This window comes from Phascolarctos cinereus, unplaced genomic scaffold, assembly GCF_003287225.1.
Source record: "Phascolarctos cinereus isolate Bilbo 61053 unplaced genomic scaffold, phaCin_HiC Scaffold_3;HRSCAF=262, whole genome shotgun sequence".
Classification (NCBI taxonomy): domain Eukaryota; kingdom Metazoa; phylum Chordata; class Mammalia; order Diprotodontia; family Phascolarctidae; genus Phascolarctos; species Phascolarctos cinereus.
The window spans coordinates 38,112,744-38,139,632 of NW_027555736.1; the positions used below are offsets into that span (position 1 = coordinate 38,112,744).

The 26,889-nt window shown below is 37.9% G+C and overlaps 1 protein-coding gene across 3 annotated transcripts in view; it reads left to right on the forward strand.

Annotated features, from left to right (window-relative positions):
• GRID1 (glutamate ionotropic receptor delta type subunit 1) overlaps positions 1-26,889 on the forward strand; it is a 1,087,219-nt gene that overhangs the window by 689,158 nt on the left and 371,172 nt on the right. The window lies entirely within an intron of this gene.

Sequence of the window (26,889 nt, forward strand, 5' to 3'; positions counted from 1 at the left end):
CCCCACATGATCTTTTTTGTGGAAGATAAGGAAGAACTGTTTGAAATGGCACAGGACATTCAGGAATCAACATATAATATGAGCTCCTTGAAGGAGCAATTTTCTTTTTGTCCCTTGACATTATAACCCTAGTGCCTAGCAGAATGCCTGGCTCATAGAGCATGATTGTTGATGGATGGATGGGTATGCAGAGGATAGAAGCAACAGTGCAGAGTATGGAGGGAGAAACATAGATTATAAAATGGGGGTTGGTAACATTTTTAGTGTTCTAGACTCTTTCTGGCAGAGTGCTGAAGTGGATGAATCCTTTCTGAGAATAATGCTTTTAAACACATAAGATAAAATCCATTGGTTTATAAAGAAAACCAATTATATTGAAATACATTTTTTAAAAATCTCAGAAAACCCCTGGCTAAGAACTTGTAGAGGACAAAGGTCCGTTGGAAATACTGACAAGCCGGAAAGCTTTGAAAACAAACATGCTTTATCTTCTTAAAGTTTTATTGCTGTGTTTTGGTTTTTCATGACAAATATTTACAGATCACTCCCACTTGGAGATATTTCTTGTAAAGAAGTAAAACAATTAAGTAAGATTGATAATGCAGTAACCTCATCTGAAAGGTCATGTGATACTTCTCTGTAGCGCCCCTCCCCCACCTCTCCTTTCAGAGAAACATCAATAGGAATCTATTTTCTAGGCCTTCATCCCCCACCCCATGGGGGGGGGGGAGAACAAAATGGTAACAAGAAAAGAAAAATGAATTTCTGGTAACCAATATGCCCAAGTTATAGTATATACTTTAAAAAGAAAAGCAAGTTCTACCTTATAGGGGATTCAGTTTGATGTACAGTTCCCCTTTTCTGTTCTGTTTACTGCATAGAAATATTTATCGTATTGGTTGTTCAGCAAGCCCAGAATCACGATTAAAAAAACAAAAAGAATGCCAACGTGCTGAACGAGCTGCAGCTTCAAATCACATGATTGTATCTCTGGAGCTAGAAGGGCCCTCACAGACCATGGAGCCCATCGCCTTGAAAAAACTGAAGACACTTTGAAGCCAGCCTCAGACCCTGCCTGGATGTGCCCCAACTTCTGTCTGCCCATTTTGTCATTTATAAAATGACAACATAACAACAACGGTCATAATGATACTTCCTTTGTCACACAATCATTGTGAGGTTCAGAAGCGACAATATGCAGTTATTCCTTCCACATCACGACTTTCCCCATTGTGGATTCAATGTACTGTGGGTGGGCACAAAAAATTAAATGGGAATTTGTGGAAGCTGCAAATGAGACAGGAAGGTCAGTAGGTCACACAGAAAAGTTTGGAAACTCATAAATGCATAAAATATATGTATATTATTGTACAGTATCAATATATTTTGTTTCCTAATATGCATTTAGACTTCTTTGATACAGAGGGCCAGAACAATTTGTGTCGATTTTCCAGATAGCGGGGTTTGGTGTCCCTAGCTGCCCCCCCCCCCAGATGCGGAAGGGATAACTGTATATAAAACCTTTGCAATCCTTAAAGTACTATGTAAAAGATATTATTATTAAAAAGATTTTCTTTCTTTTTTTTCCTTACAAAAAGTATTTAAAGAGTAATTTTTGGAGGGTGAAATCACAAAGACTTCCACAATGGGAAAAAATGTATATTCCTCATCATTGTTTCTTGTTTTTTTCTTCTGTTCTTAACGCTCGAATAGTCTGAGAATGGACCTAGCAGCCAGAACTTTCCTAATGAAAGGGGGCCAGTTGGGATAGAACTCAGGACATCTTTGAATAGGGCCTGGTTAGAGAGAATATATAGGAAAACATATGCATTGATTGAAAGCAAAGTAAGTAGAACCAGAAAAAACAACAACAAGAAATGTATACAAGGACTACAATAACATAAATGGAAAGAACAAAAAAAAAGAAAGGACTTCAGTGTGCTTATAATAACTAAGACCCCCCCCAAAAAAAATAAAAAGGTAAATGAGAAAATCTACCTCCCTCTGGAAATATGAGTACTCTTAGGTCCAGGGACATTAGTTGACTTGTCCAAGGTCACACATGTTTCTTCAGAGGCAAGATTCCTCTTCCTATTCAAAGAATTGGTTGAGATTCAAATCTAGTTCCACAGGGCTTGACCTGGACAAAACTGCAAAGCTGGGAGATGGTTTCCTAACCTATCCTTTTCTACATTGCAGTTATAATAACCAAGTTTGTCTTCTCTTTCCCAATCCCTCACATCCACAAGATAATTCCCCTCCCTCCTATCTTTGTGGAGTTGGGATACCGTGGAAGTATGGTATTATATTGTCAGATTTGGGTTTTTTGTTGATTAGATTTGCTGCCCACCTCACTTTTCTACTTCTGTGTAAAAAGGGATGGCCTTCTCTCTGTGTAGTGGAGAGGTAAGAGATATATTTGTAAATGATGGCAATATAAAAGTGAGTCATTAAAAATAAAATTTAAAAAAGAATCTTGGGATTTCATTTCAGTATCTGGGTTGCATTTTTTGTGGGAGCTGAGTGTAAGGGACTGCAGAGTACACCTGGCTCACTGATTCCTGCAGGACTTTTCCAAGTGAGGGACACTACTTTTGGAGGCAGAACAGTTAATAAGGTCAATACATGCTCTTCTTTAAGGGATGGCCATGATTGGCCCAGGCTTCCTTCATAAGTAGATGGTCTACCAAAACATACAAACTTTTCACTTTCTTTTGCAATGGGGAAGAGTCATTCCATATTGGTTTTCATTGGTCCATTTGGTTTAAATGTACAAATAGCTGAGTCTCATACTGAGTCTCTGTGGTCTTCTGGAGTATCAGGTCTGTTTTTCCACTAGAGTTTTACATATACAGGAAACTTTTTTTTTATTTCACAAAATTGTAGGATCCCTTAAAGTAAACCAACACGTCTCATAAATTTAGACAAGTTTGTTTTTAAGTAGATACATGCAATCTTTCTCCCATGGTGCTTAGCTGGCTTGCTTGCCAAACTGATGTCCAGGTGAGCATAAAGAATGTTAAATGTTATCATTTCATATTACACCTGAGACATATTTTTCTTATAAATGGGTACAAGTTGTATTTGGCTTGAGATGATGTATGCCACCGAGACCCATCTTTCCTTTTTGGAGGACAGTTAGAGGAGAGTTAATTTATTTTCTGTTGTGCATTTTCTTGCTGTCAGGTTTTGGATCATTCTTAAAGAGAGTTTGATGACATTCTCTTTTTTTTTTCTTTTAGCACTATGAGGCAGGCAATTCCATGAGGGCTCTTGGTGATAACAATGGACAGTGCATTAGTTCTTTATTCATGGCTTTGTTAAGTCGAATCTGTCCTCTATACAGACAGTGGAACTATTCCTGTTCTTTGTGGGAGATAGAAAATCCAAAAGTAGGTAACAGTGGTACCCTGATTATGGGAATCAGCAGAAAATGGCAGAAAGAAATGTGAGGTAATATGAAAGTCATGAAATTACAAATTAGGAGACAAGTTCTAGGATCAGAAATCATGAGATGAGTTCTAGGCTTGGATCTGATCAAAATAGATGGTTGTTACTTTCTGTCATCTTGAGCATATCATTTAAATTGCTTGAGTCTTGACTCTCTTAGTAGGGATCATGATTCCTTTCCTAATCACCCAGTGAGATTGCTGGGAGAAAAAAATCAATTGAGATGACATATTTAAAGTGTTAAAGTTATAGATATCAATTATGATTTTTTTGTGTGAAAGTAACACAATCGATAAAGAGGTATCTGTTATGCTACTGGGGGATTAAAGGGAAGGATGAATTTTTAGTCTTTCTTGTAAACGAGAATATGCGGCCTCCTTAACAGTCTAAGACAGTACTTCAGAAGGTGGCCCTGGGAGGTACTTGAATAGAGATGCCCTTAGATTTTAGCATGATGCTGTCCTTCAATTTGTCCTCCATAGTGAGAAAATATTTACTATGTGCTTACTGTATGCCAGGCAGCCACACTTGGACTATTGAAATAGGCTAAGTTGGTTGCCCTGCCTCAAGTCCATCCTCCATAGAGCTGCTAAAATGTTCTCCCTAAACTTCAGCTCTGCTCCTTACTCAATTACCTTTGATGGTTTCCTATTAAAAATGGGGTAAGGAAGCTTTACTTTCAAGAGCTCTTTCACTCTAATTTATTGCCACACCATTAGAAACTTGGACCCTGACCCCACAACCCCGGACTCTCCCAGCACTGACAGGTGTGCTTTCAGCTCATCTTGCTGGGGAGTCTAGGCCTCCAAGTCACTTCCCAGATGTCTTCTCACCAAACTATTCTACGGATCTCCTCTATTATTCCCTTCCTTTTCTAGCTTCCCTTTATGTACTGTCTTTCCTAAATAGAATGGAAGTTCCTTGAAGATGTAATATTTTGTTGGCTTCTCTTTGTATGCCTAGCCCTTAGCATAGTGATGGAGTAAGCACTTCATATATATATTAGCTCTCTTTGTCTCTGCCTCTCTGTCTCTTTCTCTGTATCTGTCTCTCTCTGTATCTCTCTGTCTGTCTGTCTCTCCCCTCCCCCATCCCTCCTTTGACAGATGAGGAAACTTGCCCTAGCAACAGAGCTGGTGAGTTTCTGAGGCAGGATTTTGAACTCTACACTCACTGCCTAGTTCAGTATCCTGTCGGCTGCAATGCTGTCTTTCAATCCAGGGTTAAGAAACAATTCTTATGCCAGAATTCAAGTTCTCCTGTTGACCCACATTGAGACATCAGGAACCCCCATGTCTAGAGCAGAGAAATTTTGCCTGAGACCAATAACACTAAGGCCATGGCTATTCAGAGAAGGTCATATTCCTTGAGAGAACAGACATTATTAGAAGAAGCAACAGTCATAGCAGTTCCTAAAAGATAAAATCCTATTTAAATAATGGAGTAGGTCGCTGTGGCAAAGTATGCATGCTCTAGCTAATAGCTCCTTAACAATCCTCGACTCTCCAGTGCAGAGCCTAGGATAACTGGGATGACTTTATGTTTGTGACAGGTGTGCATTTGGTGCCAAGAATGCTACTTCATGTAATACCATTCCAGCTGGAATTCAGGCAACACTACTATTGCTTATTTATTTTGAGGGGGAAGTTGACATGACACTGATTGTTGGGTGTCCAGACCTGTGAATGCTTCTGTGTGACAGAACTCCTGGTGAAGAAATCCCAACCACTTATGTGACAGGCAGCCAAGTATCTGAGAGAACCTGGAGTCAAAAGACCTGAGTTCAAATGCTGCCTCAGCTATGTATGATCCTGGGCAAGTCAATTAACCTGTAATCCACCTCAGTTTTCTTGTCTTTAAAATGGAGATAATAACAGCACCTGCCTTGTGAAGAAAAAATGAGTTGATATTTTGTAAAGTGGCTTTCAAAACTTGAAGGACTTCATAAATGCTGTTACTATGATCATAATCATTATTATTTTCTCTAACTCGTAGCCTTAAAGGATTGCTTAGAACAGTAGTGTCAAACTCAGAAAGCAACCCTCAAGGACTGTAAAATTATTTAGAAAATCACAAATTAATATTATCTATATTATATTATGATTTTATTACATATGTTCAACATTTTCCAGTTACATTTCAATCTGATTCTTGAGGCATTCTAGAGTTTTGCCTGCTGCTTGCTGTCTGCAGTGAGTTTGACACTTTTGGCTTAGAGCCTTGGGACACTCAGTGGTTTGATCATGGTCACACCATCAGTATGTGTCAGTCAGGCTTTGAACTCAAGGCTCCTTTGCTCCAATATGAGTCCCCCTCCACCATGCTGCCTCTTAGGTTGTGCCTTCACTTTTGATCTGATTGCTTCTTTTTGTCAGTCTTGTTGCTCCCACCAAATCGTGAGCTGCTGGAGGACTATAGATGCTATTATTACCCCTATTTTACAGATGACAAAATTGAGGCTGGGAGAGGGTAAATAAAAAAGGTAGTAAAACTGTGGGCAATATTCAAACTCAGACATTCCTAACTCTGACCTTCAAGCACTTTATCCATGATGAAACCTAGCTATCTATCTCTAGCTACTATTTAGATGGTCCTTTAATGTTTGCAAAATACTTTACATTTTAGCTAAGTCAACCCTCAGAACAATATTGTGAGTCAGGTATTATAATAATAATTATTATTATTAGCATTTTAAAGATGAAGAAACTGAAACAGAGAGGATTCCTGAGTCTTTCATGTTCCCATTCTCCTCTACAGACCACCCCCTCCAAATCCAGCACAGCCCTAAAGTTCTAGCTTGCCTAAAGCCACACAGCTAGTAAATGTTTGAGTCAGTATTTAAACTCCTCTTCCTGACTCAAAGTTTGGCATCTATCCTCCACCATACAAATCAGTCCATCTAGTATTGGATATCTGAAACCCATCAGCTGAGCTTACTCCAAGTAGGCTCTGTGCTCTCTGAAGGACAGTGGTTGGAGCAGGGTGGGGAAGTGCGACAGCCTGATACCAGGGTGCAGAGAAGTTCTCCAGAGCCTGCATCTCCCATCATCAGAATAAAATGGTTAGAAGTATAATCACTGGAGTCCATCAAGCATGTGAGTTTACTGAAGATGTCATAAGAGAATTGCTCTAGAAAGGTCTGCCCTGGGTGTCTGATGTTTGCATTTAACTAACATAACACATTATAACAAGCTTTTAATTCCTCACACCCCACCCCAGCTTTATTTTTCTTTCCTTTTTTTTAAATTTTTTTTAGGCAATTGGGGTTAAGTGAATTGCCCAGTGTCACACAGTTAGAAGTGTCAAGTGTTTGGTCTGAGGTCTGATTTGAACTCAGGTCCTCCTGACGTCAGGGCCGGTGCGCTACCCACTGTGCCACTAGCTGCCTCCCTCCCCCTGCCCCAGCTTTCTTACTTAAGTGTTTCTACTCATCTTGTCTCTCTTAGTTTGTAAGCTCAGGTACCACCTCCTCTATGAAGTCTGCCTGGATTCCCTTAGTGACTGTCTTCTTCCACCTCCAATTGTCTTGTACTCCTACAATTGGATACACATTGCATTTGGCCAATTGAAATACAGACTCTCTGAGGGCAAGAACTATTTTGTTGTATCTCTGTATCTCTAGCCCCCAAACCCCAGTGTGCCTTTTTGCATGGGGGGACACAACAACTTTTTGTTGATTTCAAATTTTGTTGAATGAGAACAGGAAATAGAGCTTTCTCATGATCAATTCAAAGGTCAGTGGCAAACACGTAATATGTATATATGCATGCTCAGCAATGTGAGAAAACATTTTGAATTTCTCTTTCAACAACTGTGAGCTGGAGGCCACAGACCCATTTCAGATCCCCCTATTTAGGACACCACCTCTAAATCCAGGCTCAGCTCTCATCCTCTCTCAGTTCCCCTGGCAGTATCTCCTCCGTAAGCCAGTAAATACTTATTTTTGTCCTGCCTGAGGCAGGTTCTGAACTAGATCTGGTGGTTAAAGGATGTGGGGCTGCCCAGAACTGTGGAAACAGGCCAAGGTTGGGGAGGAAACTAAATAGTAACTGTCAGGAAGAAATACTGGGGAATGAACACAAGAAGTCCAAGGCTGAGTCAATTTTGAAGCAAAATGCTCAGCAGACAGCAGGTGGTACAGGCTGTGTATGTGTATAGGGGGAGGGGTTGCAGTCGCTGGAAGGTGAACAGGTACAGGGTTCAAATATCAGTGCAGTAATGGAATCCCATTGAAAGATGGACTTGAAGATGTTGGTTTCTTTTATATGTCTATTCTTCTTTACTTACCATCCCCTCCAACTCCTATATAACCCTAAAGAGATACTTGAAATTTTCCTGAGATTCCCCCCAGGTCAGGTTGCAAGTAAAGAAATACCAAATGATTCTCAATGTCCAGATCCAATTACTTTGATCAAAATAAGTGACTTTAAATTGGAAATGAACAATTAAAGCCTTTGCACACTTGGAATTGTACTTTGTGCCTGTGTTTTGAATGTGGTGGTTATTAGCTATGGGTGGGGGGGATGGTATGGGCATTGGAATGCATATCTAAGTAACTAGAAAACCAGAGCATGTGCTTGGTCAGAAATGTTAGAAGAAAGAGTAACTTTTAAAGATAATCTAGTCCCATTTGATAGGGGAGGAATGATGGCCAGAGAATCATGGAATCATAGACTTTAATCCAGAAGGAATCTTTAAAGTCACATAGTTAACCTCCTAATTTTAAAACTGAAAAAGTCCAGCCCAGAAAGGGTAATATTATTTACCTTCTCAAGTCAATTATTCTGAAAGTTGCACAAGTAGCAAAATGAGATTTGAATCCAGATCTCTGGATTTATTCTAGCTCTTTCCATTGCTTCACATTATTCTGAAGGAATCTAAAGCTGTAAGGGCTCCCTGAAGACAGCTAGGCAGCCCCATGATGCGAAGAGTTCCTGGGCCTGGAAGACCTGAGTTTAAATACAGCCTCAGATGCTTACTAACTGTATCAGCCTGAGCAAGTCACTTAACTCTGTTTGTTTCAGTTTCCTCATCTATAAAATGGGCTGGAGAAGGAAAAGTGAAACCACTCCAGTATCTCCGCCAAGAAAACCCCAAGTGAGGTCACAAATAGTCGGGCATGACTGAACAACAATAACAAAAAGGCTGTCATAGGCATCATGTCCAACCCCCTCATTTCTCAGGTGAGGAATTAATGCCCCAAGAGGAGAAAGGGTTTGGCCAAGGTCACCTTGGCAACAACCACCAGATGTAGAATTGGGTACAGAGCCAGCCGTGAGACATTCATGGCACAAAAAATTAGGAAGTGTACATTTGCCCTTAGAACGGGTTCTGCAGCTTTAAAGCTGGAAGGGAACTTTGAAATCCAATAATCTATCCTTGTTACATAACAGATGAGCCAACTAAAGCCTAGAAAAGTTATACTGCTTGCTTAAGGCCATACAAGCTGTAAATAAGGGAGTTAGGATCTGAATCCAGGTTCTCTAATTCCAAATCTCATGCACACTATACCAGTTTAGGTTCTGAAACCTGTTTTCCTGTCAATACCTAAGCTGACTTGAGTTTTCTCCCCAGAGGCAGGGGAATGGACTATATGATCACTGCAGATAGATACTATCTATTCTTTGCTTCTATAAAATATCTATATTGAAAGAGCCCCGTGACTCTTTGTGTTGAGAGTAGCCTGGAGAATAATGCCGATGACGGATTGAATGCACATGCTGAAAAGTAAAAGGGTTGCCTGTTGTTGCAGTGATATTTTTCTTACCTCTTGGCACTGATGATGCCTTCTTTATTATATACCATTTCATTTGTTCAGTAAAGCTCCAATTATGTAGCTCCCGCACTCTGTTCTGTTTTTTGTTTTTTGTGTTTTGTTTTTTATCAGAAATGACCAGGTACACCTCAGCTTTTAGGAGGCAGTCTGATTAGATGCCATTTCATTTCCTGATGCCATAGCTAGATGCTACTGTTAACTTTTATCATCAAGGCTCTTTCCTCATACAACTCACTCTTCCCCCTGATGAAGGGACACATAAATAAGCCAGGGACAAGGCTCTGCTGCTATCTTTCCATTTAAATCCCCACTTATCTCACTCCAGGATGCCAGCAAGAAAACTTACTGCAGAATATTGGTTCAATAAGGGTCAGGTGGGGGCAGGACATTTAAAACCTCCACTGCAGTAAACATTCTGGGTCTGCTGACAATGGGTGAGCTCACCACATCTGCCATGACCTGGGGCAGAGATCCAGTTTCCCCAAACAGGCTCCTTGGAAAACTGGTCATCAAACATGGACTGGTTTCAGGGGAGACCAGCCACTTCATTCCTTAGGTTGTTTTGACCTGGCTTACTGAACTTGTCTTCAGCACAATTCATTGTATGACTTGATTTTTCTGTCAAAGAGTGAATCATAGCATTCCAGCAGAACAAAATCTTAGAGCAGGGGGAGTTTGTAATCAATTATTGTTGGATGATGGGCCAACCTGGACTACATGTGCCTGTTCAGTGAGTTAGAGGATACTTATCTCTGTTTTCCTGCTGATGAGATGATGTGGATCATCCTGGTTAAATGTAAGGTGTGTGAAGGCCCAGGCTGTTTAATTTTGTTGTGATTTTTGCTGTTGTTGTTATTCTTGTATTCCCAGCACCCAATTCACTGTCTTGCACAGTGTAGGCATTCATTAAACGCTTGCTAAATTGATTTGCATTGGACTTCTTTTATATTGATAAATGTATAACTTAAGAATTGTCCTGTGTATATTCTCTGCTCTGCAGCAAATAGGTCAGCAAGCTTGGAATTCACTGTAGAGAGTCATAAGTATGTTCCTTATCGCAGGCTTTAGTCATTAAAAGAGGCATTACTTCCGGGAATGAGAAGCTAATTGTCCTGTTATACTCTGCCCTCATCAGATCACATCTGGACATGTTCTAGGAAGGACATTGACATATTAGAGATTATCAAGAGAAAGAGAAAAGGATGGAGAAGGGGATATAAGCCATGGAATATGAATATCGTTGGAAAAATTTGGGTGCTTTTTTCTGGAGTAGAAAAAGTACAGTAGGAGAGGAGAGCTCTCTTCAAGTATCTGAAAGGGCACTATAGGGAGACAGGATTAGATCTGTTGTGTTTGACCCCACAAGGCAGAACCAGGGACGATGGGTAGAAGTTGAAAAAAGGCATATTCAGCCTAGATATAAAACAAACCAACAGAAAACCTCCTAAAATTAAAGTTGTCCAACAGTGGCTGCCCAGTATATGAGGTCTTAAAGCAAAGATAGAATTTGAACTCAGGTCTTCCTGTTTTGGGCTAAAGTATGCCACTCATCTTCTATCTATCTCCAGATCTCCTCCAGCCTGATACTTCTCTGAGCTGTGCTCAGGACAAAAGACAAAAGGCATTAATTTTGACAATGTCTTTGTCCCCACAACATAGCTAGGACTTTTTATAAGTTTTGGCCTTAGTATCCTTAGTCTTCCAAATAAGAAGAATGTTCCTTTTTAGGGAATATGAGAAGTTCATCTACAAAGCATCTTGAATGGAAATATGGGTAATTGGAAGAATCATCTTTTTTGATGGGAGCTGTATAGGTTTTCCAATGTCTGACCAAGTCTCAGGGACCCAGAGGATGCTGGCCTTGCCTTTGTCTCAGATTCTTGAGTAGAAATGGAAGGGAATTTGAACTTCAGCTAGTAATCTCCTTTGCATGACATAATAGTAAAACTAAGACCTAGGGAGGCTGTCATCTGATCAAATTCTCAGTGTCATTATTATTCATTTATATATATATATATATATATATATATATACACACACACACACACACATATATACACACACATATACATATATGCCTATATATGCATATACGCATATATGCCTATATGTATACATTTATATATATATACATACATGTATGCATGTGTGTGTATGTGTGTGTGTGTGTGTGTGTATATATATATATATATATATATATATATGTTTATATGCCTTGAATCCTAAATCACTGATTTTTCCCCTGTGCTAAACTGTGATCCTTCTTCCCTCCTGACAATATTATTGGCCAGATTTCCCAGTTCAGGTCATTGTTGCTACTTCTCCACCTGAAGAGGTGTAAAAAAAGCCCAGAGCAATTCAGCTTCACCATGAGAAGTCCCTATCGCCTTCTGGAGAAGCTTGGACCTGGCTAGCCAGTATTCTCCTCCATATTGTCAATGTAGAATTCCCATGTTAACATCACATGTCTCACTGGTCACATGTAGAGGTAGTGCCTTCCCAAACACTTAAGAAATCATTTCTATCATTAAAATTTTATTTATGCCATTTGTTTTTCTACTTTATCACAGTAATTTTTAGAAATATATTTTTTTTCTACTCTCCCTGAATCTGCTATGGTAAGAAAGAAAAGCAATTGAACAGAAATACCCAGTGCAGTGGTAACAGATTTTTTTCTTAGCCATACCACCATTCATGAGTGCTCACTTTGTCCTAGGCCCTACCAGAAAAAAAAGAACATCCGTGAAAATGTTGACCTTTGCTACCACAAAAGTATAGTTATGAAAGTATTGACCCTTTGTTTCACCTTTTAAGGTTTGGAGTATAAACCAAGAGGAAGGATTATAGGATATAAACTGTTTAAGTTTCTTGCATAATTTTGGATTGATATCCAGAAAGTCTGGACCAATTCACAACTTCCTAAGAATGTATTTAGGAAAGGCACTTTCTTCATACCTGTGATATTGCTAAGTTGCATTCTAGCCTTGGTTACACATGAGAAGTTTTATTAAAGATTTTATGATGTATGGATTCCAGTTATGGATTCAAAAGGTAAAACTCTTGATTATGTCCCTAGATTGTGTTTCATCTCCACCTTGGGTCTGTAGCCTTCTGTTCAATGACAGTATAGAGAGAAGCAGGGATAGAATATAGTCAAAGAGTCTAGGTGACTCTCCCAGGGGAGGGAAGAGAAGGGAATAGGTATTTGCATAGAGTCTACTATATGGCAGGGACTCTGTCAAGTGCTTTGGAGATAATTGTTCAGTCTCTCAGTGATGGCTGGGATAATACAAAAGCATATTTCAGCTGATGGGGAGAGGGGTAAAGCCAGAGCCAAGCATCTGGGAGGCATCTCTACAATTCAAGTATTGGAGATGCCATCTTAGAAGCTGTCATGCAAAAAAAATATCTATTTTGGTGGAACCAATCGCTTAATGTGGGATATTATAATGAGGGAAATCCTAGGAAGAAAGCCAAAGGATAGTGGAGCCAAGAAGTCAGAAGCTTCAGTCGCCAAAAGGGCCAAGATATGGAGTGACAAGCTTTATCATTGTGCTCAGGATTTTATGATTGTCTTTGTATACAGATATTACCTCTCCTACCTGTGCCTCTGTCATCCCTCTACAAGTGTGCTGGTGGATAGAGTCAGGCAAAGTAAATCATACTTTAAGCAAGCTTTAATGCAAAAACCCATATTAAATCAATTGAAACTGATAAATATAGGGATCAGGGGAGCTGATCCATTTTAAGGGGAGAAGGGCTTCCCCATAGGCTTTCTTTCTACAATGCTAGCCTGTCATATGTTTAAAAGAAGATTCAGGCTTTTTTTCCAAAAAAAAAATGATTTTCAACCTTGAAATATTTAAGAGAACCTTTGAATATTTTTTTTTCAGGAGCAATTTAGTATGTAAAATGAGTCATCTTGGTATTGAGCATTGTCCAGCAGGTAGTCTCTTGGCCCTGTTAGTACTTTGATTGACTCTACTGGCCCTCCTCTCCAGGAGAACCCAACAATGATTTTCTATTAAAGATTCAATTTAAAGATTTGGGCTCAATGACTCTGGAAGGTTATTCCCACAGGTTAAAAATAAAGTAATGAGCAATTACAATATAATTATCAAAGGCCACCATTCCCCACTGGGGCCCAATTTTTCAACTCATTGGTCAAGAAATAGTTGCTCCTATAAATTAAAAACTTTATCTCCCGTGTTCAGTGCCCACCTGAATGGGACTTTTCCACCTTGAGGCATCGACATTCCTTGTCTCCAGCTTTCATTAAAAACAGAGGAAAACTCGGAGGATGGTTTGGGGAACACTTTTAGGTGATTGAATTTGGATTCCAGTCTTCCCTCCCTGTCATGAATATGTGGAGGCCGACACTTGGAGATGCCTAATAAGTGCTTTCTATGCCTGGCCTTGTTTTTCAAAATGTGCTTTTACTCATTCACCATGGAATTCATCCCCTGGAGTTGATGAGGCCATAAGAAATGTTCAAAAGCATTTTCATTTCGTTTCTATTTTTGAGTCACTTGAAGTGAGCACTATGCAATCTGGGGGTCCCACAGTGTGTTTTGACAAAATTAAGAATAGACCAAAAGCAAGATGTCCCCGAAGATTGCCAATGAGGCTATAGGAAATGTGAACATCTACAAAGCATGTGCCAGGCCTTAGAGAATCACCTTGATTTGTAAAGAATCATCAAGAAGAGCAAAATGGGAGTGATGGTGGTGATGAAGGGATAGTGCCAGCATCCAAGCAAAGAGGACCTGAGCTAGTGCTCTAATTGTTTACAGTGGCTGAGCCACTTGGCATTAACAAGTGAACAGAAGTCTTTGACTTCCTTGCTTCCAGGAGCTGTCCAGAAAAAAAAAAATGTGCTGCTAGAGCCAGTCATGATACAGAATCACACTTTAAAAATTGGAAAGAATTTAGAGGCCAACTAAGGTGACCCTAGTTGTGAACAAAGTCCTCTCTGAAACATCCTCAACAAATGGGGATCTATCCTTCATTTGGAAATTTCTAGAGAAACAAACCTACTACCTGCAGAGCCGGTCCATTCTATTTTTGAAGAGGTAAAATCCCTCACAGTGAATGAAGCAATCCTCCTAGAGATGGGGAAATCTGAGCTTAAATCTTGCCTTCAACACTTGTCATCTATGTAACGCTGACCAAATCCTTAACCTCTCTGTATGACTTAGTTTCATCAACTGTAAAATTGAGATCGTAATAGCACCTACCTCACAGAGCTGTGAGAATCAAATGAGATCATATTTGTAAGGTGCTAAGCATAGTGCCTGGTGCATGGGCCTTTAAATACATGCTTATTCCCTCTCTTTCATCCTTTTCCATTGTCAGCCCCATTAGATTGTGGACTCTTTGAGATTTGGGACTGTCTTTTGCTTAATACTTTATTTCCACCACCCAACATAGTTCCTGGAACATAGTGGGTATGCTGTTAGTATTTCTTTTTATTTCCATATTTACATTAATTACAACCATATTTATGTCTGTGTTGTGAGGTCAAGCAGAATGAGTCTAATATCTTCTCCACAGAGCATTTCATGAACACATATTATAACTCTCACAGCTGTGGGGCATACCATCACTTTTCTGGACCATTGCTTTAAAATCCATCTCTTATATCATCATTTAATGGTATAATTGATTAGTTTAAGAATTTTCTTGAATATCTTATCCATCAGAAACAAGGGAAAATCTACTTTTAGTCTAGAATCTTCAGTAGAAGATTTATGAAAAGAGTTGCATGAGAATCTCAGGATAAAATGGTGTGGCAGATTTGTGGGTTACAGTTTTCAAGAGCAGAAATACCCACACAAATGTGATAATGGTTCCATCTAAATAAGTCTTAGACAGATTGTCAGCTAGAGCGAACTGTGGCCATTTCCTGTTTTGGTATTCTAATGTCCTGATGTGGTCTAGACCTTTCTTATTCTTAAATTAGCCGTCTTCCCCCTTTTTTTTTTTTGATTGGACAGCTATTAGTTTGGAAGGTGGGATCTTCAGGGAAGGGTGGGGCACAATTTATACACTATTACTGCCTGCAATGAGAAGTAGACTGACATAAGAGGCACACTGGGAGTCAAGAATACTTGTATTCAAATCATGCAATATATACCACTATGTGAAGCTGTGAAAATCATAATCTCTCTGAAGCTCAGATTCCTCATATGTAAAATGAAGGCGTTGGAATCAGTGGCATCCAAAGTCTAATCCGGCTCTAAACCTATGATCCTAGGAATAATTCTCTGAGGCAATGTTTTGGGAATTGCTTTTATAAAGGTAGTCTTGGAAAGAGTGTAGCACTGGATTGCTTTTCAGTGGACTTGAGTCAAAATGACAGTTGTGTCACTATCTTTTCACATGGACACATACCTTACATTTTTGAGTCTCCACAAAATTATAGGTTTGGACTACTGCTCTCTAAAGTTTTTCCTTAGTTCTATACCCCAAATCCAGTGACCAATGCTTACCAAGTACCATGTGCCTATCCAGCAATTCCAATTTTTTTTTAATTGACTGAGATGGTTTGGCTCAGTTGTTCAAGTTAACAAAGGTAATTTTAGGCATATGTTAACCCTTAATGCAGCTTGATGATGGAATGATAAATAAGGCATCAGTCATAAATATATGGTAGCTTGTTGGAAAAAACCAAAACTGATTTTTAACTTGTAGATTCATGGAACCACAGATAATTAAAGTGGCCTGAGTCAGTACTATAGATTTTCTTTCTTTGAGTATGAGCATCCCAGTCATGTAATTTGAGATTATCTGGAACCTCAGCAATCATCTTATTTAAGTTGTACTGTTCATTTCAGCAAACCATTTAAATTGTTGTCCAAACTTAGATTGTACTAAAAATCTTGTCCTAGAAAGTTCTTCCCAATAGTATTCTCCCCATAATAGCAATAATCTTTACATACATCCCTCTAGTGAAGAGTGGCCCAGTACCTTTTGAACCAGCTCATTTCTTCTTCTTCTTCTTCCTCTTTTTCTATCTCTTCTTCCATCTCTTCTTCCTCTTCCTCTTCCTCTCCTCCTCCTCCTCCTTCTCATCCTCCTTCCTCTTCTTTCTTCTTCATTTTGGATATCTCCAAAATTGTGGGAAACTTCTTGACATTGACCTTAAATGTGCCTCATTGCATTTCCATCCATCTCTTCTATATCTTTCTTGTGGGACCAACAGTTTCTGGTGTCTCTTCTGCATGATAGCTCTTTATATACTCTGCCCCCAAGAGTCATCTCTTTTTAGGCTAAACATCCTCAGATTCTCCAACCAATCCTCATAAATCACAGAATCAAAGTCCTTCTATCTGATTACCCTCTTTCCCCAACCAGCTACACTTTCTGGCTTATATATGTGTTTTCCCATTGTTATCAAAGTCAGAAACAGAGGTCCTGGATCTAAATATTGTCTCTGCCAAATGATGCCTGGGTGACCTCTGTTCAGTCATTTAACTGACCTCAATTTCTTCATTTGTAAAATTGAAGAATGGGACTACTGGATAAAAAACCAGACCTGGAGTCAGGAAGACCTGAGTTCAAACGGAGCCTCCAATACTTACTAGCTGTGTGGCCCTGGGTAAATCACTTTACCTCTGTTTCCTTCAACTTTCTCATATGTAAAATGGGGATAATGATAGCAATCCCAGGGTTGTTGTGAGGACCAGGTGAGATATATTATAAATAACTGAGTGGGGGCAGCTAGATGGCATAGTGGATAAAGCCCTAGGCTTGGAGTCAGTATGACATGGTTTCAAGTCTGGTCTCAGATACTTCCTAGCTGTGTGATCATGGTCAAGTCACTTTACCCTGTTTGCCTTAGTTTCCTCATCTTTAAAATGAGCTGGAGAAGTAGATGGCAAGTCACTCTAGTATCTTTCCCATGAAAACCCAAAATGGAGTCATGAAGAGTTGGACATGACTGAAATGACTCAAGAACTACAGACAACACAAATAACTGAGTATCAGTCAGGAAATCTGAGAAAAAAGAAAAGCTATTATTGTTGCTGGTGGACATTTAAGGCTGTATACAACTGTTTTGCTTTGAAACAGATTTGGCTTGAAGGGGAGTGAGGGCCAAACTTGCTTAAGCCTTCTGAGAAGAGTATGTCTTCATTGCCTGGGCTCTGAGGAAGTTTTCTAATGTGGACATTCCTTTCTGTCTTCTCTAACGATCGGTAGAAAAAAGCCTGGAGAACGATGTGTGCTATACGTCTTTCCCTTTCCTAGGCATCTTGAATAGTTTTATTGCATCAAGCATGTCACTAAGCTTGGTACCTGCTGTGGTAAAGGTGGAGGAGGGAATCTGTCTTCCAGTGAGGATCTAGCAGTGGCACCTCAGTATAAGGTCAGAAGCAGACTGAAAAACAGTGGGCTGAAATACGCTTTTATATAAAATGTACATTTCCTCCCCTTCCACTCCAAGTGTTGGCACCCTGGCTTTGATAAAACTCCATGGTCCACTGAAGTTGTGGAAGTAATGAAAATGGGTTGGCAAGGGTCAGCTCGGTGGTGTAGTGGATAGAGCTCTAGGTTTGGAGTCAGGAGGATCTGAGTTCAAATCCAACCTCAGACACTTGACTCTTACTAGCTGTGTGACCCTGGGCAAGTCACTTAACCCCAATTGCCTCATGAAAAAAAAAATAGAAAATTTGGTTAGTAGCCAGGAGCTATAAATTACTGTATACATGTGAGATATTATCAATATCTGTGCAAAGGCCATTTCAATTCACTCTTTATGTAATCATCTTTTAAATTTTATTTATACATTTTATTTTTAATTTATGGAATTAATCATTTCCATAACATAGTATAATAAAAAAAAAGATGGTTGCACATGAAACTGCAAATCTATTATGTACAACTTTTAAAATTTGGGAAAAGCTTTCTATATATTAACATATTAATCCCATTTTACAGATGAGGAAACTGAGACAGGTCATGGAGCTCAATGTTGTCAAACTCAAATAGAAACAGATCCTTGTGGCACATATTAACTGAGACCACAAATTAACATCATTTCTGTTTTATTATATATTTTCTTTATTTTAGTAAACTCTTCTCAATTACATTTTAATCTAATTGGAGCTAGATTGGAGTTTTGTGTTAAAGCTTTCAATGATATGTCATGGGTTACAGGGGAAAACTATCTTGACAAGAAATTAGAGGTTCTCCATATGCCACTGCCAGAGGATATCCCTTAGTAGCTTGTCAATATCCAAGGCTGGATTTGAACTTGGGTCTCTCAGACTCGAGACCCAGCAGTCTTTTTATTATTATCATTTCCCCCTTTCAGTTTTGAAGTGGATGTTTTGGATTTTCATTGCTTCTTTACATTTGTATTTTATATAGGAGCCAAAATATTTTCCATGAAAGCATATCATCTCTGAAACGACAAGGAAACCAATGAAGAAATATTATTTTTATATGAATAAACTCCTTAAAATGTGGTGTTTGTAGAAGCTAACTTAAAAGCTTTTTTTTCTTAAGGCCACTATGAGTAAGTCTCTTATTCTGGGCCCTGAAGGATTGACTTCTTTGCCATCCCCTGAGTTTGATAGACAGCAGCATCTATAGGATCAGGGACCCAACAAATCAGGATCCTTTGCACTGTATTAGCAGCTGCTGCCATCATAGGGTAGCCTGTATCTGGGTGCTCATAGTGAGAGGCCTCATCTCTGCTGTCCTTGAGGCCAGAAGCAGAGCTGTCTTGTGGAGGGCTGTTGGTAATTTTATGATGATATACTTTCATAAAGTTCCTGAGCATCTTGTTAAATAACCTTTATAGGTAGAACTGCTGTTATTCATGCTTCACTGGTGTCTCAGCAGCTTCTGTTCAGTTAACAAAGCCTCATAAAGAGGCCCAGTATCCACAGCATCCCAGTGACCTGGTGCTATTGGACAGGGCAATTGGAGCGATGCATGGTGCTTTATTGGCTGAGAGCAACGCTCTGGCTTTTCTAGCTTGTATGGATCAATTAGGCTTCTCTGATACAAAATTGTAAATGACAGGGAAAATACTGGAGGATTAAAAATGAATCTTTGTGTTTCTTGACAGGCTGTCAATAATTTTAATGAGCATATATTAGATGGGTTTTTTTGGACCCTTACAGTGGTCTTGTAAACATCGGTCTCCTCTAAATTCTCTTAGCTTTCCCCTAATCCAAGAAGACTGAAATAAAGTCTGGGAGTAGGGGTTCGAGGAGAGTGTGTGGCACAGAGTAACAGCAACATGCTTTAAGAAAGAGTTCTAGACTTGCAGTCAAGGGCTGTGGATTCAAATCTGGCTAACATTGGCTGCCTGTGTGACCTTGAACGATGTAGCTTCCCTATCTACATTCCTCATCTACACAATTGAGCTTCCTAATCAAGGAGCCATAGCCTTCTGATCTACAAACTGGGGGTGTTGGGCAACTGGACATGTATAAGATCCCTTCCTTTTCTAAATGTCTGAACATATGTGATCCTAAGACAGGCTGTGCATTTGATAACTTGTTTACATTTTAGTCAGGGAGATGAGCCCCAACACATACAAAGCCAAATCAAATGATCTAGTGCATTTAAAAAAAATTATTCATTTCAAATTTAAATACAAAATGATTTTAAAAAAAGACCATTTTCACGGACACAGTAGAATATAGAGGATTCAATATAAAACCATACATTTCTACTTCAAACTGTTTACTTAAAAACAAAGCATTATGTAATAAATGCTATGCATTATTTTCAAAGCTACTCAGATTTTCTGTGCTTCCTTCTAAGTTTTCTTTTGTTCTCTGCTGTGCACTTTTAATTTTTTTTCTCCCTTTCTACCAACCCCCCTCTAGAAAAGGCTGCAATTGAATGCATACACATATACATACATACACACATATGCATGTATGTATGATCACACTGTACATATCTCTATTTGTCAATTCTTTCTCTAGAGATCTAGTGTAATTTTAAGAGACGATGTGATGTAGTATGGGAAGGGTCTAAGGTGAAGTAAGACCTGAGAGTTTTCACTTGCTCTCTCTGAGTCTTAGTTTTCTAATGCTTAAAATGGAGACTCTATGTGGGAGAGTCATGATTTGGAAAGAACAGTGAATGTGGGGTTACACGCCCAAGTTCAAGTCCTATCTCTGCAATTTAGTAACTATGTAACCTTAAGCAAGGCCTTTCAGTCTCCTGAGCTTCAGTTTCCTCCTCTATTTGGCATGATAGCCTTTTCCCCGGTCAAGACATTTCATCTCTTATATCCATGTCTTTGGACAAGTGGTCTGTCATATTGGAAATATATTTTTTCATCTCTCTGCCTTATGGTAGACTAAGTTTCCTTCAGAGCACAGTTCAGCTGTCACCTCCAATGCTGGACCGCATTTACCCAATTATTGTCTTTTTCTTCTTGAATCTCTCTCTCTCTGTCTCCATAATGTATGTATATGTGTATATATATGTATATATATACACACACATACTGTTTTTAATAATTAAAATACACATTATAAAATATAAATTTAATTAAAAATTGTTAAAATTTTAATTTAATGCCCTTGTTATGACCCAAGAGTGGAATGTCATCTTTTAGAGAGTTGCCATTGTTTTATATTTGTGTGTCTCTCTTTAGTATCTAGCATAGTGCCTTGGACATAGTAGTCAGAATCTATTGAATTAAATTCAATTGTGTATAGTGGCAAACTATCCTCAGAGCTGTCTGTCTTTCCCTTGAGTTCTTGAACTTAATACCACATGAGAATGTTCAAAACCTACATATGTGTATGTGGAGGGAGGGAGGGGGAAGTTTCCTGTGACCAAATAACAAGTGAACAAGTGAATGAACAATAAGTATTTATTAATCTATTAATATAATTATATACTATACTATACTAGGATTTATTAATCTATTAATAATAACGTGGTACAGCTAGGTGGTATAGTGGATAGAGCTACGGGCCTGGAGTCTGGGAGACCTGAGTTCAAATCCAACCTCAGATACTTACTAGCTGTGTGTCCCTGGGCAAGTCATTAATCCTATTTTTCTCAGTTCCTGATCTATAAAATGAGCTGGAGACGTACATGGCAAACCACTCCTGTATATTTGCCAAGAAAACCCCAAATGGGGTTACAAAGGATTGGGCGCAACTGAAATGACTGAACAACAAATTAGTGTATTACCCTGTTTGAGGCATTGTGCTAAATGAGCTTGCTGAGTACTCTGTGATTTGTGTTTGCTTTTCCTCACCATATGTTATATCCTGATGTGTAGGGCACCTCAGAACAAATAACAGGTACCTGGGAGAAGGGAAATTTTCAACTTGATTCTCTTTCTTTGTCCTAGGTTAAGCTTGAATCCATATAATTCTCATTTTCTGAAAAGTATTGCTTCTATTGTAGCTGAGATCCAGGAGCATTTAATTTAACAAACATTAATTTTATATCTACTATATCCAAAGAACTGTTTAGGTATGGAGGACACAGTGATAAAAGCTTCCATTCTAGAGGGAGATATAAATGGAGATAAATAAATATGATATGATATGACATAATATGACATGACATGATGTGACATGATATGATATGATATGGCATGACATGACATATCATAGTTTATTATAAAGATCTAGATAACATACTATTAGATAACTTGAGGAGGAAGAAATCACTTGTAATTAACAGGGTCATGGAAGCCCTCATAGAGTAGGTGGCCCCTCAGCTGAGCCTCAAAGGAAGAAAAGAGTTCTGAAAAGCAGAGATGGAGGTTGGTGTATTCCAGCCATGGGTCCTAGTGTATGTGAAACTAGAGTAGGAAGATGGTTTGTTGAATTTGGTGAATAACTAGCAGTCTAGTTCCCCCCCCCCCCCAGCCCTCCACAAACTACAAAGTGTTTAAAGGAGGAATAAAATGAAATAAGAATGGGGATGTTAGGTTGGAGCCAGTCTAGGGAGTACTTTAAATGCCATGCTGAAGAGTTTTTATTTTTTCATTCAAAAGGCAATAGGGAGCCATGGTAGATTTTTAAGCAGAGGAGTTACAGTGTCATATATTTTCTTTCAGAAGATTATTTTGGCTGTTCTGTGAAGCTGCAACCAAAAAGGGTTGGAGGCTCAAGAAAAAAAAAAAAAAACTTATGATCTTCACTTGAGATGGATGAGACTAGGTAAGAAGAGAGAAGGCAGAAGTGCTCTGTTCTTTCATTCCTTCTGCTTTCTCTGCCAAAGAGGATGACTTTTGCATAGGTTATCTGTGCACAGAAGTTTTTTCCATGTTTTGAATCTTTGTTTGCTCCCTTCTTATGACAATTACTTCTAATGCTGCTCTTTGATTTGTCTGCTGTCCCAAATGGGTATCACTTGTGTTTAGGACACAGTGACTAACAGGGAGTCCAGACTGAAGATATATAATAAGATACCAAGAGAACAGATAGCAGACCTTGATGAATTCAAGTCATCAGGCCCAGACAAACTGTATCCACAGGTACCGAATAAACTAGCAGACAGATATATAATTGTTCTTGTTGATCAGATAGATCTGCTAATGTGATTGCCAATGATATTTGAAAGATCATGGAAAATAAGACTGCTATTGTGAGTTTAGAGGAACATAAACATTTTGGTTATTGCTGTTTTTTTTTTTTGTAACAACAAAGAAGAGAACAAAACATGTAAATTCTTGTCCATTGAGCCTGGCTTTGATTCTTGGGAGAATTCTAGAATAGATCATTAAATTCATGGTTGTTAAACATCTAGAAAGTGAAAGGGGGATTATAAGAGTGGGTATGGCTTCCTGAAGTACAGGGCATGCCAGACTAACCTCACTTCCTTTTTCTTTTTTAATTAGAGTCACATTTTTTTTTAAAAAAATTAATGTCATTTACTTATTTTCAATAGTATTTTTTTTTCCTCAATTATATGTCAAGGCAATTTTTCGCATTCGTTCTTACAAGATTTTGAGTTCTAAATTTTTCTCCTCCCGTCCTCTCCTGTCTTCTTCCTAAAATGGCAGGCAATTAGATATAGGTTATACATGTGCTATCATGTAAAATATTTCTATATTAGCCACAGCTGTGAAAGAAGAAACAGATCAAAAGAGTAAAACCATGAAGAAGAATAAAATAATTGAAAAAAGTATACTTTTGTCTGCATTCAGAGTCCATCAGTTCTTTATCTGGATGCGAATAGCATTTTCCTTCTTGAATGCTTTATACTTGTCTTGGATCATTTCATTGCGGAAAAGAGCTGTTATTCATAGTTGGTCAGCATACAATGTTGCTGATACTGTGTACAATGTTTACTGGTTCTGCTCATTTCACTTTGCATCAGTTTGTACAAGTCTTTCCAGGTTTTTCTGAAATCTGCCTGCTCATCATTTCTTGTTGCACAGTAGAATTCCTTTATACTCATATATCAGAGCTTGTTCAGTCATTCTCCAATTGACAGGTATTCCCTCAGTTTCCAATATTTTGCCACCCCAGAAAGGGCTGCTATAAATATTTTTTCACAGGTTGGTCCTTTTCCCTTTGTTATGATCTCTTTAGGATATAGACCTAGTAGTGGTATTGCTGGATCAAAGGCTATGCACAGTTTTATAGCCCTTTGGGCATAGCTCCAAATTGCTCTCCAGAGTGGTTGGATCAGTTCATAATTCCACTAACAGTGGATTTGTGTCCCAAATTTCCTACATCCTCTCCAACATTTATAATTTTCCTTTTTTTTTTTGTCATATTGGCCAATCTGATAGGTGTGAAATGGCACCTTAGAGTTGTTTTAATATGCATTTTTCTAATGAAAAGTGACTTAAAGCACTTTTTCATATACTTATAGATAACTTTGATTTCTTCATCTGAAAACTGCCAGTTGTTATTCTTTGATCAATTATCAGTTGGGGAATGGCTTGTATTCTTACAAATTTCACTCAATTGTCTATATATTTGAGAAATGAGGCCTTTCTCAGAGACACTTGCTATAAAGATTGTTTCCCAACTTTGTTCTTTTCTTCTAATGTTGGTTGCATTGATTTCCTTTGTGTAAAAGCTTTTTAAGTTAATGTAATCAAAATAATCTATTTTACATTTCATAAGGCTCTCTTGCTTGGCCACAGATTCCTCCCTTCTCCATAGATCTGATAGGTAGACTATTCCTTGCTCTTATAATTTGCTTATGGTGTCACTGTTTATGTATCCATTTTGACCTTATCTTGGTATATTTTATGAGATGTTGGTCTGTACATAGTTTGTGCCCTATTGTTTTCCCAACATTTTTTGTCAAATAGTGAGTTCTTATCCAAAAGGCTAGGGTCTTTGGGTTTATTGAACAGTAGATTACTATGTTCATTGAGTACGGTGTCTCATGTAACTAATCTATTCTACTTATCCAGCACTCTATTTCTTAGCCAATACCGAATAGTTTTGAATTGAAAATTGCTTTATAAGGAAGTTTGAGATCTGGTATTGCTAGGTCATCTTTCTTTGTATATTTTTTTTTGTTATTGTTGTTGTTAATTCTTGATATTCTTAACTTTTTGTTCTTCCAGATGAATTTTATCATTTTTTTCTAGCTCTGTAAAATGTCTTTGGTGGTTTGATTGGCATGACACTGAATAAGTAAATTAACTTAGGTAGAATTGTCATTTTTATTATATTGGCTTGGTCTACCTATGAGTAATTGATATTTTTCCAATTGTTTAGATCTGAGTGTATTTGTGTGACGAGTGTTTTGTAATTGTGTTCATATAGTTCCCGGGTTTTTCTTGGCAGGTGGACTTCACTGTTTACAATTATTTTAAATGAAACTTTTCTTTCTGTCTCTTGCTGCTGGGCTTTGTTGGTTATATGAAGAAATGCTGATGATTTATGTGTGTTTATCTTATATCCTGCAATTTTGCTAAAGTTGTTAATTATTTCAAGTACTTTTTAAAATTGATTCTCTAGAGTTCTATAAATATACTATCATCTCATCTGCAAAGAGTGATAGTTTTCTTTCCTCATTGCCTGTTCTAATTTCTTTAATTTCTTTGTCTTCTTTTATTGCTATAGCTAATATTTTTAGTACTATATTGAATAACAGTGGTGATAATGCATCCTTGCTTCACTCCTGATCTTATTGGGAAGGCTTCTAGTTTATCCGCATTATAGATAATGCTTGCTGATGGTTTTAGATGGATGCTACTTATCATTTTCAGGAAAACTCCATTTATTCCTATGTTATCTAGTGTTTTTAATAGGATAGGTGCTATATTTTGTTAAAAGCTTCTTTCAGCATCTATTGAAATAAGCATATGATTTCTGTTGGTTTTGTTATCAATATGCTCCATTATGTTGATAATTTTCCTAATATTGAACCAACCATACATTCCTGGTACAAATCCTGCCTGGTTGTAGTGTATAATCCTTGTGATATATTGCTGTAATTGCCTTGCTAGCATTTTGTTCAAAATTTTTGCATTGATATTCATTAGGGAAATTGATTTATAATTTTCTTTCTCTATTTTAGGTCTTCCTAGTTTAGTTGTATAGTTGTATCATTAAAGGAGTTTGGTAGGACTCCATCTATTTTTCCAAATAGTTCACATAGTATTGGAATTAACTGTTTTTATAAAATGTTTGGTACAATTCTGGTCCTGTGTATTTTTTCTTAGGGAGTTCTTTAATGGCTTATTTAATTTTCCTTTTCCTCCCTAAGATGGGGTTATTTAGGCATTGTATTTCCTGATCTGTTAATCTAGGTAATTTATATTTTTGTAAATATTCACTGATTTCTCTCAGATTGTCAAATTTATTGGAATATAGTTGGGCAAGATTATCCTAATGATTGCTTTAATTTCTTCTTCATTGGTGGTGATTTTACCCTTTTCATTTTGGATACTGGATATTTGGTTTTCTTCTTTTTTTTTTTTTTTAAAGCATGTTAAACAAATGGCTTATCTATCCTATTGTTTTTTCCCCCCATAAAATGATCTCCTAGTTTTATTTATTAGCTCAATCGTTTTTTTTTTTAACTTTCAACTTTATTAATCTCATGTTTAACTTTCCAGATTCCTAATCTGGTGCTCAGTTGGGGATTTTTAATTTGTTCTTTTTCTAGGGTTTTTTTCTTTTTGTTTAAGTTGCATGCCCAGTTCATTGATCTGTTTTTTCTCTATTTTGTTGATGTAAGAATTTAGAGAAATAAAATTTCCCATAGGTACTGCTTTGGCCACATCCCATAAATTTGGGAATGTTATCTTGTTGTTGTCACTCTCCTTAATGAATTATTGATTGTTTCTATGTTTTTTTTTTCTTTGACCTGCTTATTCTTTAGGATTAGATTATTTAGTTTTCAACAGATTTTAATCTATCTTTCCACTATGCTTTGCTCAATGTAATTTTGTTGCATTGTGATCCGGAAAGAATACATTTAATATTTTTGCCTTTCTACATTTGGTTTTGAAGTTTTTATGCCCCAATATATGGTCAGTTTTTGTGTATGAGAAAAAGGAATATTTCTTTCTCTTCTCATTCAGTTTTCTCCAAGGGTCTGTCATATCTAACTTTTCTAATATTCTATGAACCTCTTTAGATTCTATTCTTCTTTATTTTTGGTTAGATTTATTAAGTTCTGAGAGGGGACAGTTGAGATATCCTACTAGTATAGTTTTGCTGTCTATTTCCTCCCCTAACTCACTT